This window comes from Urocitellus parryii, unplaced genomic scaffold (genome assembly GCF_045843805.1).
Source record: "Urocitellus parryii isolate mUroPar1 unplaced genomic scaffold, mUroPar1.hap1 Scaffold_49, whole genome shotgun sequence".
Taxonomy (NCBI): Eukaryota; Metazoa; Chordata; class Mammalia; order Rodentia; family Sciuridae; genus Urocitellus; species Urocitellus parryii.
The window spans coordinates 3,083,443-3,094,989 of record NW_027554054.1 but is presented as its reverse complement, the minus strand read 5'-3'; the positions used below and the strand labels follow the sequence as shown (position 1 = coordinate 3,094,989).

General features: G+C 38.0%; 1 pseudogene; it reads right to left on the bottom strand.

Annotated features, from left to right (window-relative positions):
- Window positions 1–9,205: 9,205 nt before the first annotated feature.
- On the bottom strand, window positions 9,206–10,439 carry LOC144252629 (dual specificity protein phosphatase CDC14B pseudogene; annotated as a pseudogene).
- Window positions 10,440–11,547: the final 1,108 nt, after the last annotated feature.

The following is an 11,547-nucleotide window of genomic DNA, read 5'->3' as shown; positions in this document are numbered from 1 at the left end:
ATTTGACAAAGTACAGTATCCCTTTATGTTCAAAACGCTAGAAAAATTAGGGATAACAGGATCATACCTCAACATTGTAAAAGCAATCTATGATAAGCCACAGGCCAGCATCATTCTGAATGGAGAAAAATTGAAGACATTCCCTCTAAGATCTGGTACAAGACAGGGATGCCCTCTCTCACCACTTCTGTTCAACATAGTCCTCGAAACACTGGCCAGAGCAATTAGACAGACGAAAGAAATTAAAGGCATAAAAATAGGAAAAGAAGAACTTAAATTATCACTATTTGCAGATGATATGATTCTATACCCAGCAGACCCAAAAGGGTCTACAAAGAAGCTATTAGAACTAATAAATGAATTCAGCAAAGTGGCAGGATATAAGATCAACATGCATAAATCAAAGGCATTCCTGTATATCAGTGACAAATCCTCTGAAACGGAAATGAGGACAACTACTCCATTCACAATATCCCCCCAAAAAATAAAATACTTGGGAATCAACCTAACAAAAGAGGTGAAAGATTTATACAATGAAAATTACAGAACCCTAAAGAAAGATATAGAAGAAGACCTTAGAAGATGGAAAAATATACCCTGCTCATGGATAGGCAGAACCAACATCATCAAGATGGCGATATTACCAAAAGTTCTCTGTAAGTTTAATGCAATGCCAATCAAAATCCCAGCAGCATTTCTTGTAGAAATAGAGAAAGCAATCATGAAATTCATATGGAATAATAAAAGACCCAGAATAGCAAAAACTATGCTAAGCAGGAAGTGTGAATCAGGCGGTATAGCGATACCAGACTTCAAACTATACTACAGAGCAATAGTAACTAAAACAGCATGGTACTGGTACCAAAACAGGCGGGTGGACCAATGGTACAGAATAGAGGACACAGTAACCAACCCACAAAACTACAACTATCTTATATTTGATAAAGGGGCTAAAAGCATGCAATGGAGGAAGGATAGCATCTTCAACAAATGGTGCTGGGAAAACTGGAAATCCATTTGCATCAAAATGAATCTGAATCCCTATCTCTCGCCATGCACAAAAGTTAACTCAAAATGGATCAAGGAGCTTGATATTAAAACAGAGACACGGCATCTGATAGAAGAAAAAGTAGGTTATGATCTACATACTGTGGGATTTGGCTCCAAATTCCTAAATAGGACATCCATAGCGCAAAAGTTAACAACTAGAATCAACAAATGGGACTCACTCAAACTAAAAAGTTTTTTCTCAGCAAAAGAAACAATAAGAGAGATAAACAGGGAGCCTACATCCTGGGAACAAATCTTTACTCCACACACTTCAGATAGAGCCCTAATAACCAGAATATACAAAGAACTCAAAAAATTAGACAATAAGATAACAAATAACCCAATCAATAAATGGGCCAAGGACCTGAACAGACACTTCTCAGAGGAGGACATACAATCAATCAATAAGTACATGAAAAAATGCTCACCATCGCTAGCAGTCAGAGAAATGCAAATCAAAACCACCCTAAGATACCATCTCACCCCAGTAAGATTGGCAGCCATTAAGAAGTCAAACAACAATAAGTGCTGGAGAGGATGCGGGGAAAAGGGCACTCTTGTTCATTGCTGGTGGGACTGCAAATTGGTGCAGCCAATTTGGAAAGCAGTATGGAGATTTCTTGGAAAGCTGGGAATGGAACCACCATTTGACCCAGCTATTCCCCTTCTCGGTCTATTCCCTAAAGACCTAATAAGAGCTTGCTACAGGGACACTGCTACATCGATGTTCATAGCAGCACAATTCACGATAGCAAGATTGTGGAATCAGCCTAGATGCCTTTCAATAGATGAATGGATAAAAAAATGTGGCATTTATACACAATGGAGTATTACTCTGCATTAAAAAATGACAAAATCATAGAATTTGGAGGGAAATGGATGGCATTAGAGCAGATTATGCTAAGTGAAGCTAGTCAATCTTTAAAAAATAAATACCAAATGACCCCTTTTATATAAGGGGAGTAAACAAGGACAGGGTAGGGATGAAAGTTTGAGAAGAAGATTTACATTAAACAGGAATGAGAGGTGGGAGGGAAAGGGAGTGAGAAGGGAAACCGCATGGAAATGGAAGGCGATCCTCAGGGTTATACAATATGACATATAAGAGGAAAGGAGGGGTAAGACAAGATAATACAAATCGAAGAAATGATTTACAGTAGAAGGGGTAGAGAGAGAAAAGGGGAGGGGAGGGGAGGGGAGGGGGGATAGTAGAGAATAGGACAGACAGCATAATACATCAGACACTAGAAAGGCAATTTTTCAATCAATGGAAGGGTAACTGATGTGATACAGCAATCTGTATACGGGGTAAAATTGGGAGTTCATAACCCACTTGAATCAAACTGTGAAATATGATGTATTAAGAACTATGTAATGTTTTGAATGACCAACAATTAAAAAAAAAGAATTTCTTATAAAATCCAGGACACAAAAACATAAATTTCTCCTATTCATATTTAAAGCTTGAAACACATCAAGTGTGCTGTATAACAGAAAGGAAGTTTCAACAGGGTGTTTTTAACCATTTAAATTTTTTTTCTTTTTATAATGTATATTGTGGGAAGGGACACTTCAATAATTGCTTTCTGGTCACACATAAAACAATTCCACCTGTCTTCTATGAGGGGAAATGTATTGTATCAAAGGATTTCTTGACACATTTCCAGAAGAATTCCTGCCAAGTATTTCCTGTGGGACAATAAAAATAGTTATCACATGTTTGGTTTATTTCTTAAGAAGCTAATTATGAGGAAATGATGAAGATAGTTGTGTCTTAAGTGTAGTTTTAAATTGATTTTTTTTTGTAACAGGCATCAAAACCAGGGGCACTTAGGCACTGAACCACATATTCAGCCCATTTTTTGCTTTTTATTTGGATACACGGTCTTTCTAAGTTGCTCAGAGCCTCAATAAGTTGCAGAACATTGCTTTGGACTTGCAATAGTCCTGCCTCACCCCAGAGGTATTGCAACTGTAGACATGAACCATTGTGGCTGACTGAAATTAATTTTGATGAATCCTGGGGTCTTTTGGAGATCAGAAAGCTAATATATCTTGCCTGGTAAGTCTCTCCATGACCCCTGAGAAAATTCTCATACTTCTATCAGCACAATACTCTTTGTTTTAAGATAGCTTTAGAAAATGGAACATCAATGTTTATTCTTAAATTGCAATTTTCACAAATGCACTGGGTTGAAACAACACAAATAAAATATCTAGTAATTTTCATAAAGATCCTGAGTTATAGTAAAATGCTATATCCACTTTCTCAATAATTAGAAAAAAATAAGTAAGATGGAATATATTGCTTTTGTATTTTTTTTAGAGAGAGGGTCTCACTGAGTTTCTTAGCGCCTCACTTTTGCTGAGGCTGGCTTTGAATTTGGGATCCTCCTGTCTCAGCCTCCCAAGCTGTTGGGATTACAAGTATGCACCATCATGCCCAGACAGAATATACTGCTTTAAATGAGTTTTAAAACTTCATTTTTTCTTGTTAGTGTAAGCATGTGAATCAAAGCGAACACTAGCAACATGGGAATAACAAGTCTGTAGTTGCATTAAACAAATTTTACATTTTAGCAAATTTTTCACTGTAGGCAAATTTCTTTAAGTATTCCAAAAATGTTAGACTACAATGAATTTTGCTGATAGGTGATGAGCCAAGTTTCAGGGTCTTGGTGATATTATGTGTGTTTGCCTCCGATTCCTTTCTGGAAAACATCTGATAAGAATTTAACTATTAACCAAACAGAAGTATCTATACAAAAATTTTAATTTTCTTGGTCCTATCAATATTTTTTCTTGAGGAATTTTAAAATTTTGAATATAAATGTTTATCTTGACTATTTTAATTAATGTTCTAACATTTGATATGTTTTTCTCCTCACTTTTCTAATAATAATTTATCAGAAATTATTTCATACTGCTTATGAAAATTTTCCTCAGCTTGATAAAATTTTATATATTTGTGGAGCATATTCACCACAGTGTAGTAAGTGGAATAACTTGATACTTTCATTTCTTTCAAGAATGTATTCTCACCAAACCCTAGAATATTCAATAGAGCAGGGAATAAATTATTTTTCACTACCCAATAAAATGGGAAGGTATAAAAACTATAAGAATGAAAATTTACTTTTTAAGAAGGAATGGAAATTTTTTAGAGGAAAGGTAAAAAATTTGTCTTAATGAATATAATAAATGAATGATTATTATTTAAAATAAAATCAGGTTATGTTTTTGAATAACATTTCAGAAGACTCCTCAACTTATGCTACTCCTATTTTGGGGGGTAATACTTTTAATTATGTAACTATACAATTTTACTATTCAGTATTTTGTATAAAACCAGTAATAATATACCATATTTTCAAATCAAGAATATGTATCAATCTACATATATATGCAAAGTTTACAGGCCATTGTAAAGGTATCTTCAAAATGTGTTTCAAGTGGTAGCGTGCTCGCCTGGCGTGCATGCGGCCCGGGTTCGATCCTCAGCACCACATACAAACAAAGATGTTGTGTTCGCTGAAAACTGAATATAAATATTAAATAAAATTCTCTCTCTCTCTCTATCTCTCTCTCCCTCTCTCAAAAAATTAATAAAAAATACGTTCAAGAAAATCAACATTCAATCAGTTTTGTCAGCTATAAAAGTATGATAAGAAACATTTAAACAACAGCAACAAAAAAATCAAAACAATGATCAAAGACTGAATAACCATTTGTTTTTTAAAACCAATAATCTGTACATGAATGCAGATTAGATACAAGTCTGCAAATTATTAATATAATACTTCATTACTCTTCTCTGAGAGTTCTTCCATGTGATAAGGAGGTAATTTCCTTCAGAGTATGGGCAAATTGTCCCATGTTTTAAACACACCCCATAGTAATTGCATGTAGACACATTGTGCATTCAAATTAAAAAGAAATGGAAGAGCAGCAGTGAGCTTCACTAGAACATTTTAGTTGACAAGAACTATTCATTAATTGTTTTTTTGTGTGAGTGTGTGTGTGTGTGTGTGTGGTGGAAGTTTGGTAATCATTGCTTTTTAAATGCTAAAATAAGAAAAGGAAAAGAAGCAGCGGGTTCCTTCTAGAAAACAACAAAAGAGTGCACTGCTCATCTGTCATGGATGGCAATTCAATAAAAGCAAAGACCCAAGGTACTCTTGGCACAAGGCTTCCAGAAAATTTATAGCCTGTGTGGCCTGCATGTCTGCTTCAAGCCCCCAAAGTAGACAATAGGACTTCATGGGAACACTGGGAATGCTTCTGAGACTAGTCTGCACAATAGCTAAGTGGAAAACAACCCTTAGTAAGCAGTAGCAAGGTGAGTTTGGGGCAAATGGGGCAGTTGAAAGGCTCAAGCTTATAACTGGAAAATTCTACAGAAAATTAAAGCCACCACTCAGCACAGGCAAGGGTGCCTGTGAATGAAGCATGGCTTACTATCAACCCTCTCTATTGTTGAAAACCGTGTTCTAGTGTCTTTTATACACCATGAGTTTCTCTATGCTAGAGGAGCATACTTTTTAGACACTCAGCTCTGGGACTCTTTCTGATGGTTGATGATTTGAGTGAAGGGCACCTATGAATATTCATTTCTAATTTTAATTCCGGTGGAAGTGATTTTGGTGTATATTTTAAGGTATTTCAGGCCCATAAGTTAGCAGGATCACTCTACCTGAAATGTACTCCTTCATTTTCTATAGAAGAAAGGTCTTCAACTGGACTCCAAGTTACAATCCTTGAAGATTTGTGTATTTTGTGGTTTCCTTTTGGATGGAGTTTGCTCTTATCTGTTGCAGAAGGAACTTTCCATGTGTCAGACCCAATTTTCTGGTTCATACACATGTCCCCAGTAAGCATAATCTTGTTGCTATAAAATTCTTTTGATGTAATGGCGCTAGTCATCTGGGAATCTGAAGAAATGTGCCTTCAACAAATCCAAAGTGTCCTCTGACTAATTTAGTGAAATACATACATACAGTGATTATGACAGTGATTTTAGCTGGAAAGTTGAGAAGCCAACCCAAAAAAAGCAACTTAGAGAAAAGCACTGTGGTTACCAAAAGTTTTGACCAAGTCCCCAGATGGCTGTGCACTATGAGGGGCCACAATGTGGCATAAGCCAAGGTGTAAAGAACATCTACTCATTCTGCTGCAGGACATAACCATCTGCTGCAGATGGGCATATGGATTGGCATCCACTGAGATTAGTTATGGAGGACTTGGCCTTTACAAGTTTCACCCTGAGTCACAGCAGTTAAGTCCTGGGCAAAGCTCAAGTGTTTAGCATTTTCTCAGCATGAAACAGCACATGGAATGGTCCTCCTTCCACCCAGCTCTTAGCCTTTTTTGCCTCAGGTACAAGAATCCAGTGCTTGTTTTCCTTGATCTAGTCCCCAGGTTTCAGAAACTGGCAAGATTCTGCCCACTCAGAGTCTACTGCAGAAAGAATTGCCCATAAAGATATGGCCATCTGACTTCTGCCTTAGTTCCCATTAATGCCATGTTTCAATCCAAGGACAATTTATCCTGTCTTGGTACAACTTTGAAAAAAAGGCAGCTCTGTGCATTCAGTCTTCCTCACACATTCACCTTGCCTTTGAAGAAAAGCATTGCCTGGTGTTGCCTTCCAAAAGGACCTCTGTCCAGGATTCAGACTAGGAGAGGACAGCATGGTTACGATGGATGGATAGGGTTCACTTCTTAGGGAAGTAACCAATGTTTTAATTACAAAAACCATGTTTTTTTAGCAGCATATGAACACTTTCTGTGACCATTGTGCATCACACACCTGGCTGTGTTCTGTAAAGGGGGGACCGTCGAAACGTCGGAGGGAAAGACCACCCAAGAGACTGACTCCATGCAATTGGCAAAAGGGGATTTATTGAGGATCCATTCCAGCGCGCTGGGACTCTGTGCTCACTCAAGAAGGGAGAGCAGCCCAGAGCCCAGAGCAGAGTTCAAGCGGAGCTTAAGTACACTTTTTGGAGAGGGCGGTGGGCTTAGCATACATCAGAACAAATCATCATGAGGCGCGGGAAAATTGAACAACAATCCTGAAACATGATTAGTACATACATTGGCGGGAACAATCAGGGCAGGGGTGATTGGCTGTTTCTAAGCGGGGTACACATTCAAACTGATTGGTTTAGGTCCTGCAATGCCTACGTGCCAAGCAACTCAGAACCCTTAGCTATTAAACAACCAGAAAGTCAGTGGAAATATTTACTGGGCAGTTCCAGCATTGTCCTAACAACTTTACAGAGATTACAGGTTCCGGGGATAGCAGAAGAATTTTAACAATACCTAGTCTTTACGTTTTAGCCCAGGCCTTGCCATTTAGAAGCTTTACAATGCCCGGTCTTTTACACTTTAACTCAGACTTTTGCAGCTTAGAATCAGCTTAGAAATTTTACCTTTACAGTTCCACGAAGGTTAAGGAAGAAGGCACTGAACAATTAAGTGCTGACACTGCCAATAACTGTAGCTCAAAATTAATGACTTTCACTGGAATGTCCTCAGTGTGATTACACAAAAATAATAATCCAAATTGGTAAAGGAAGACCATAAAAACTATTGATATTGTTTCTTTTTAAAGCCACCATAATGTGGGATTGCTCTTTGCAGGGGCAAAGCCAACAGTGAGTGTGTATGTGTGTGTGTGTGTGTCTGTGTGTGTGTGTGTGTGTGTTCATACATGGAAGAAGACAAAATTTTAATTTTACAGACTGGGATACCCAGTAATGAATGCATAGCCTTCTGATACTTTGGTCCCTAAGTAATATCAAAAAGGAAGTTCCTTGGCACAAGGCTTCCAGAAAATTTATAGTCTGTGTGGCCTGCATGTCTGCATCAAGCCCCCAAAGCAGACAATAGGGCTTCATGAGAACACTGGGAATGCTACTGAGACTAGTATGCACAAAAACTAAGTAGAAAACAACCCTGAGTAAGCAGTAGCAATCATCTTCCAACTTAGAAACCAGTTCTGCCTCCTAAGTTTTCTAAAGTATTCATAAAATTTCCCTGGCAAGTTTACAGTGCTCAATATAATACTTGGTGTTACAATATGAAACAGTGTTTAAATGTCATTTTCAAAGGTTCTCTCTTGTAAAACATGCTTTTTTGAAAGGCAATCAGTTGAGTACTTCATATAGTGAAATTCACAACAATATTTCAAAGAGAAAAGGCAGAATGGTTGAATTGAATAGTATCCCATTTGGAAAGATTCATGGCAGGAGCATCTGCTAGGGTCACAGTGTAAATAAAAAATAAGAACATCAAAATCCCTCATTAGATACACTTCTGAGGGCCATCAGTGAATATGATTATCAGTAGAAGAACAAAATGAACCACACAGAGTGGGCAACACTCTGGATGGTGAAATGTGTGTACTTTCACCTGAAAGTAAGTTGATAACAGTGTTTTTTTTTGTGGTTTAACTCAGACAAAAGTGAGTCAGGCCCTTCATGTCACTGCTCAAACCTCAGACTCTGGGTTACTGAAACTCTAGTGGATCTTTTCTTGTTCAGATAAATTTCTAAGGGGGAAAGCAACTAAAGCATCTGAAATTTTGTTTTGTTCTGTGTTGAGAGCCATGGCCAGTAAGAATGATGCCTAACATTTGCCAGAGGGAATGTTTGAAAGGTGACGCCAGTGAACAATTGAGATGATGATTTGAGTTAAGCTATATATAATTGCTGTGATGCTGGATTGATTGTATTGTATATTTGACCTTTACTGTCGGGCAATGGGGCAGCTCTTGATGCCTTGGGCACCTGCTACTTTGGAGATCTGGGGGGTGGGATTCCCGGAGAGTTCCCATTGGTGGGGGAAGTGCCGTAGGCGGGATTTCGGGTGTGTGGGGTTTCTGGAAGGGCCAAGTGGGTGGCGTTTGCAGAAAAGCGTGAGTGCAGTGCCAGTGAGAGTTGAAATAAAGTAGTTGCTGTTTGAACCTACAAGGCTTTGTGGCTGCTCGGTTATTCGTGCCCAGCCAGACTGAGGCAGTTCTGAAAGAAATTTTTCTAAGTCTTGTCAGAGTTTTCTATTTCCAGATTCTTTCTTCAGTTCTGGTCACAACATTTTATTTCATGCAAAAATATTAGTCCTTGCTAAGAGGGACTGCTAAAACTGCTTTCCCTCAAAGCAGATTACTTGGTTGTTTTAATAAAGTTACATTCAAATGTTTAAAACTGTGAAGTGTGTAATGAAGAATTACTATGGGTGATATAATGTTAGATTTTGATGCTATTCAGCTTTTCAAGGCCCCAATTCTATCACCTTGTGGAACTCCATTTATTATGTCACCATCACTACCTTGTTCAGGTTTCTGATTGTCTTGATTTTCCACACTGCTTGTTGAAATACCACCTAAGAGAAGTCTGGTGAAGATTGATGCTTCTTAGTGTGCTCCATTCTTCTGCCTCCCTAACTTTTGCTGAATATGGTCCCTATCCAGCCAGACACTGGTTTGTTTCATGACCAAATCCTTCTGCTGAGGCCTGATCTCTGAGCTGGGTCTACAGATTTGGACCCAGGAAATAGTCTCAGCTGCTCTCCTCCCATAATGCTTTATGATGTGGCCTATTTGAGTGGACATTACATCAAGGCAGACTTTACAGTGCATGGAAATGGCACCTTCCACATTTTCATACATACCCAGAAATTATTTTACAATGGCATCCACTGGGGTGCTATTATCCACAAGAAAAAAACCATGGTGATCAAAGAGTTTAGCAACATATATCTTTTTACTCAGAAAATACCTATAGTAACATTTTGAGTCTTACTATCAGGAGAATGTTGTGTGTCTTGCATAAATTCTGCAGAAGGTGGTCTGATATTTTCCATTTTAAATCTTCATTTTTTGCTATTTTATAGTGTTTGTATTTACCAATGTCAAATGTGTTGAAATTTAAGAAGCCATAATGTGTTGCCTTCTTCATTATATGAGAACAGTCAAGAAAGTAATATAAAAGTTGAAACTTTCATAGGCAGCAACTCTGAAAGGATTAGAGGATGTATTTCCATAGATTAATATTTTATGTGCATTTCCTGGACTTCTCCCAAATATGGAACCATATCCCATATGACAAAAAACCAGCAGTAGCTTTTCTCTGATCAGAGCTAGTAAAATGAATAATTCTCCTTCTTATTCTTGTAATGCAGTTGAATTTCTTATTTTTGTTGCAAAATTATCTGTAAACCATTTCTGAATTAAATAGTTTGAAATCTGCATAGAAGTCCTCATGTTCAAGTTTATTGCCTATGAGGAAAAATGTCTATTTGATGTACTTTTTTGGTCTGCTATAGAAAATGGCAAAGTGATGGCAGTTAGTAATGTCCAGGTATAGATCATTGTGAAGGTGATGCATGTTCTGCAATATGGATCTATAACTATTCTTCACACTCAGGAATTTCAATAAATAGTGCCATGAACAGGGGCATGAATTGGCCCAACTCATTTGCCCATCAATCCTCCACTTCATGGACTTATCCATGGCCCAAAATAGAGTAACAGCCATGGACCATGCACATGCATGCCCAGAAGGCCTATACCAGCCCCAAGCGAGTGCTAGTGGGTGAGTGTGAGATGCTTCCATGGGGACATGGGGTGCCAGCTGAGCCCAGGGAAGCAGCTTAATGTATGCAAGTCCGTTTTGAGGACATATGTTTGTTGTTAAATATATCTCTAAAATATTTTTGGAATTATGCATTTCCTCTAACTAAATGAGAATATTTGCTATTGAGCCTAGTCCATGCTTCAGATAATTACTGGAATAATTGGAAATGTATCATGAAATAAATATTCACTTAAATATTTCTCTAGACAAGTGAATAAAAAAATGAAAAGAAAAGTACCCACCCCTACAAAAGAGGCCTAGCTGGTCAGGAAGCACATGACATTAAATTCAGTTACTCAGGAGTCTGAGGCAGGAGGACTACAAGTTTGAGTTCAGCCTTTGTGACTTAAGAAGTCCCTGATTACATTAAAAACTAAAAGGTTTGTTCAGTTGTAGAGTGCCCCTGGGTTTAATCCCAGTCTGCATCCATGTGCGCCTGCGTGCGCGCGCGCGTGCGCGCGCGCTCACACACACACACACACACAGCCTGAACTTACATTATGTTCTAATTGACAACTATGCCAAAATTGTTGTGTGCTGAAATGGAATTTGAATTTTAATACAAGATACAAAATCAGGAGGCTGAGGCAGGAGAATTGCAAGTGCCAGGCCAGCCTCAGCAACTTGGCAAGACCTTGTTTCACAGTAAAAATTAAAAGAACTGGGGATATAACTTAGTTATTGAGGGTCCCTAGGTTCAATCTCCAGTATTGTACAAAAAAGGGAGGGGAAGTTAGCAAAGCAAGTGTTCCAGAAGGCTACAAATATAGAGTTCTGCATACCTGGAAATAGTAACACATCTATAAAATGGCTTCAGGTTTTTTTTTTTTTTTTTAGCTCGTAAAATATCACAAATAAA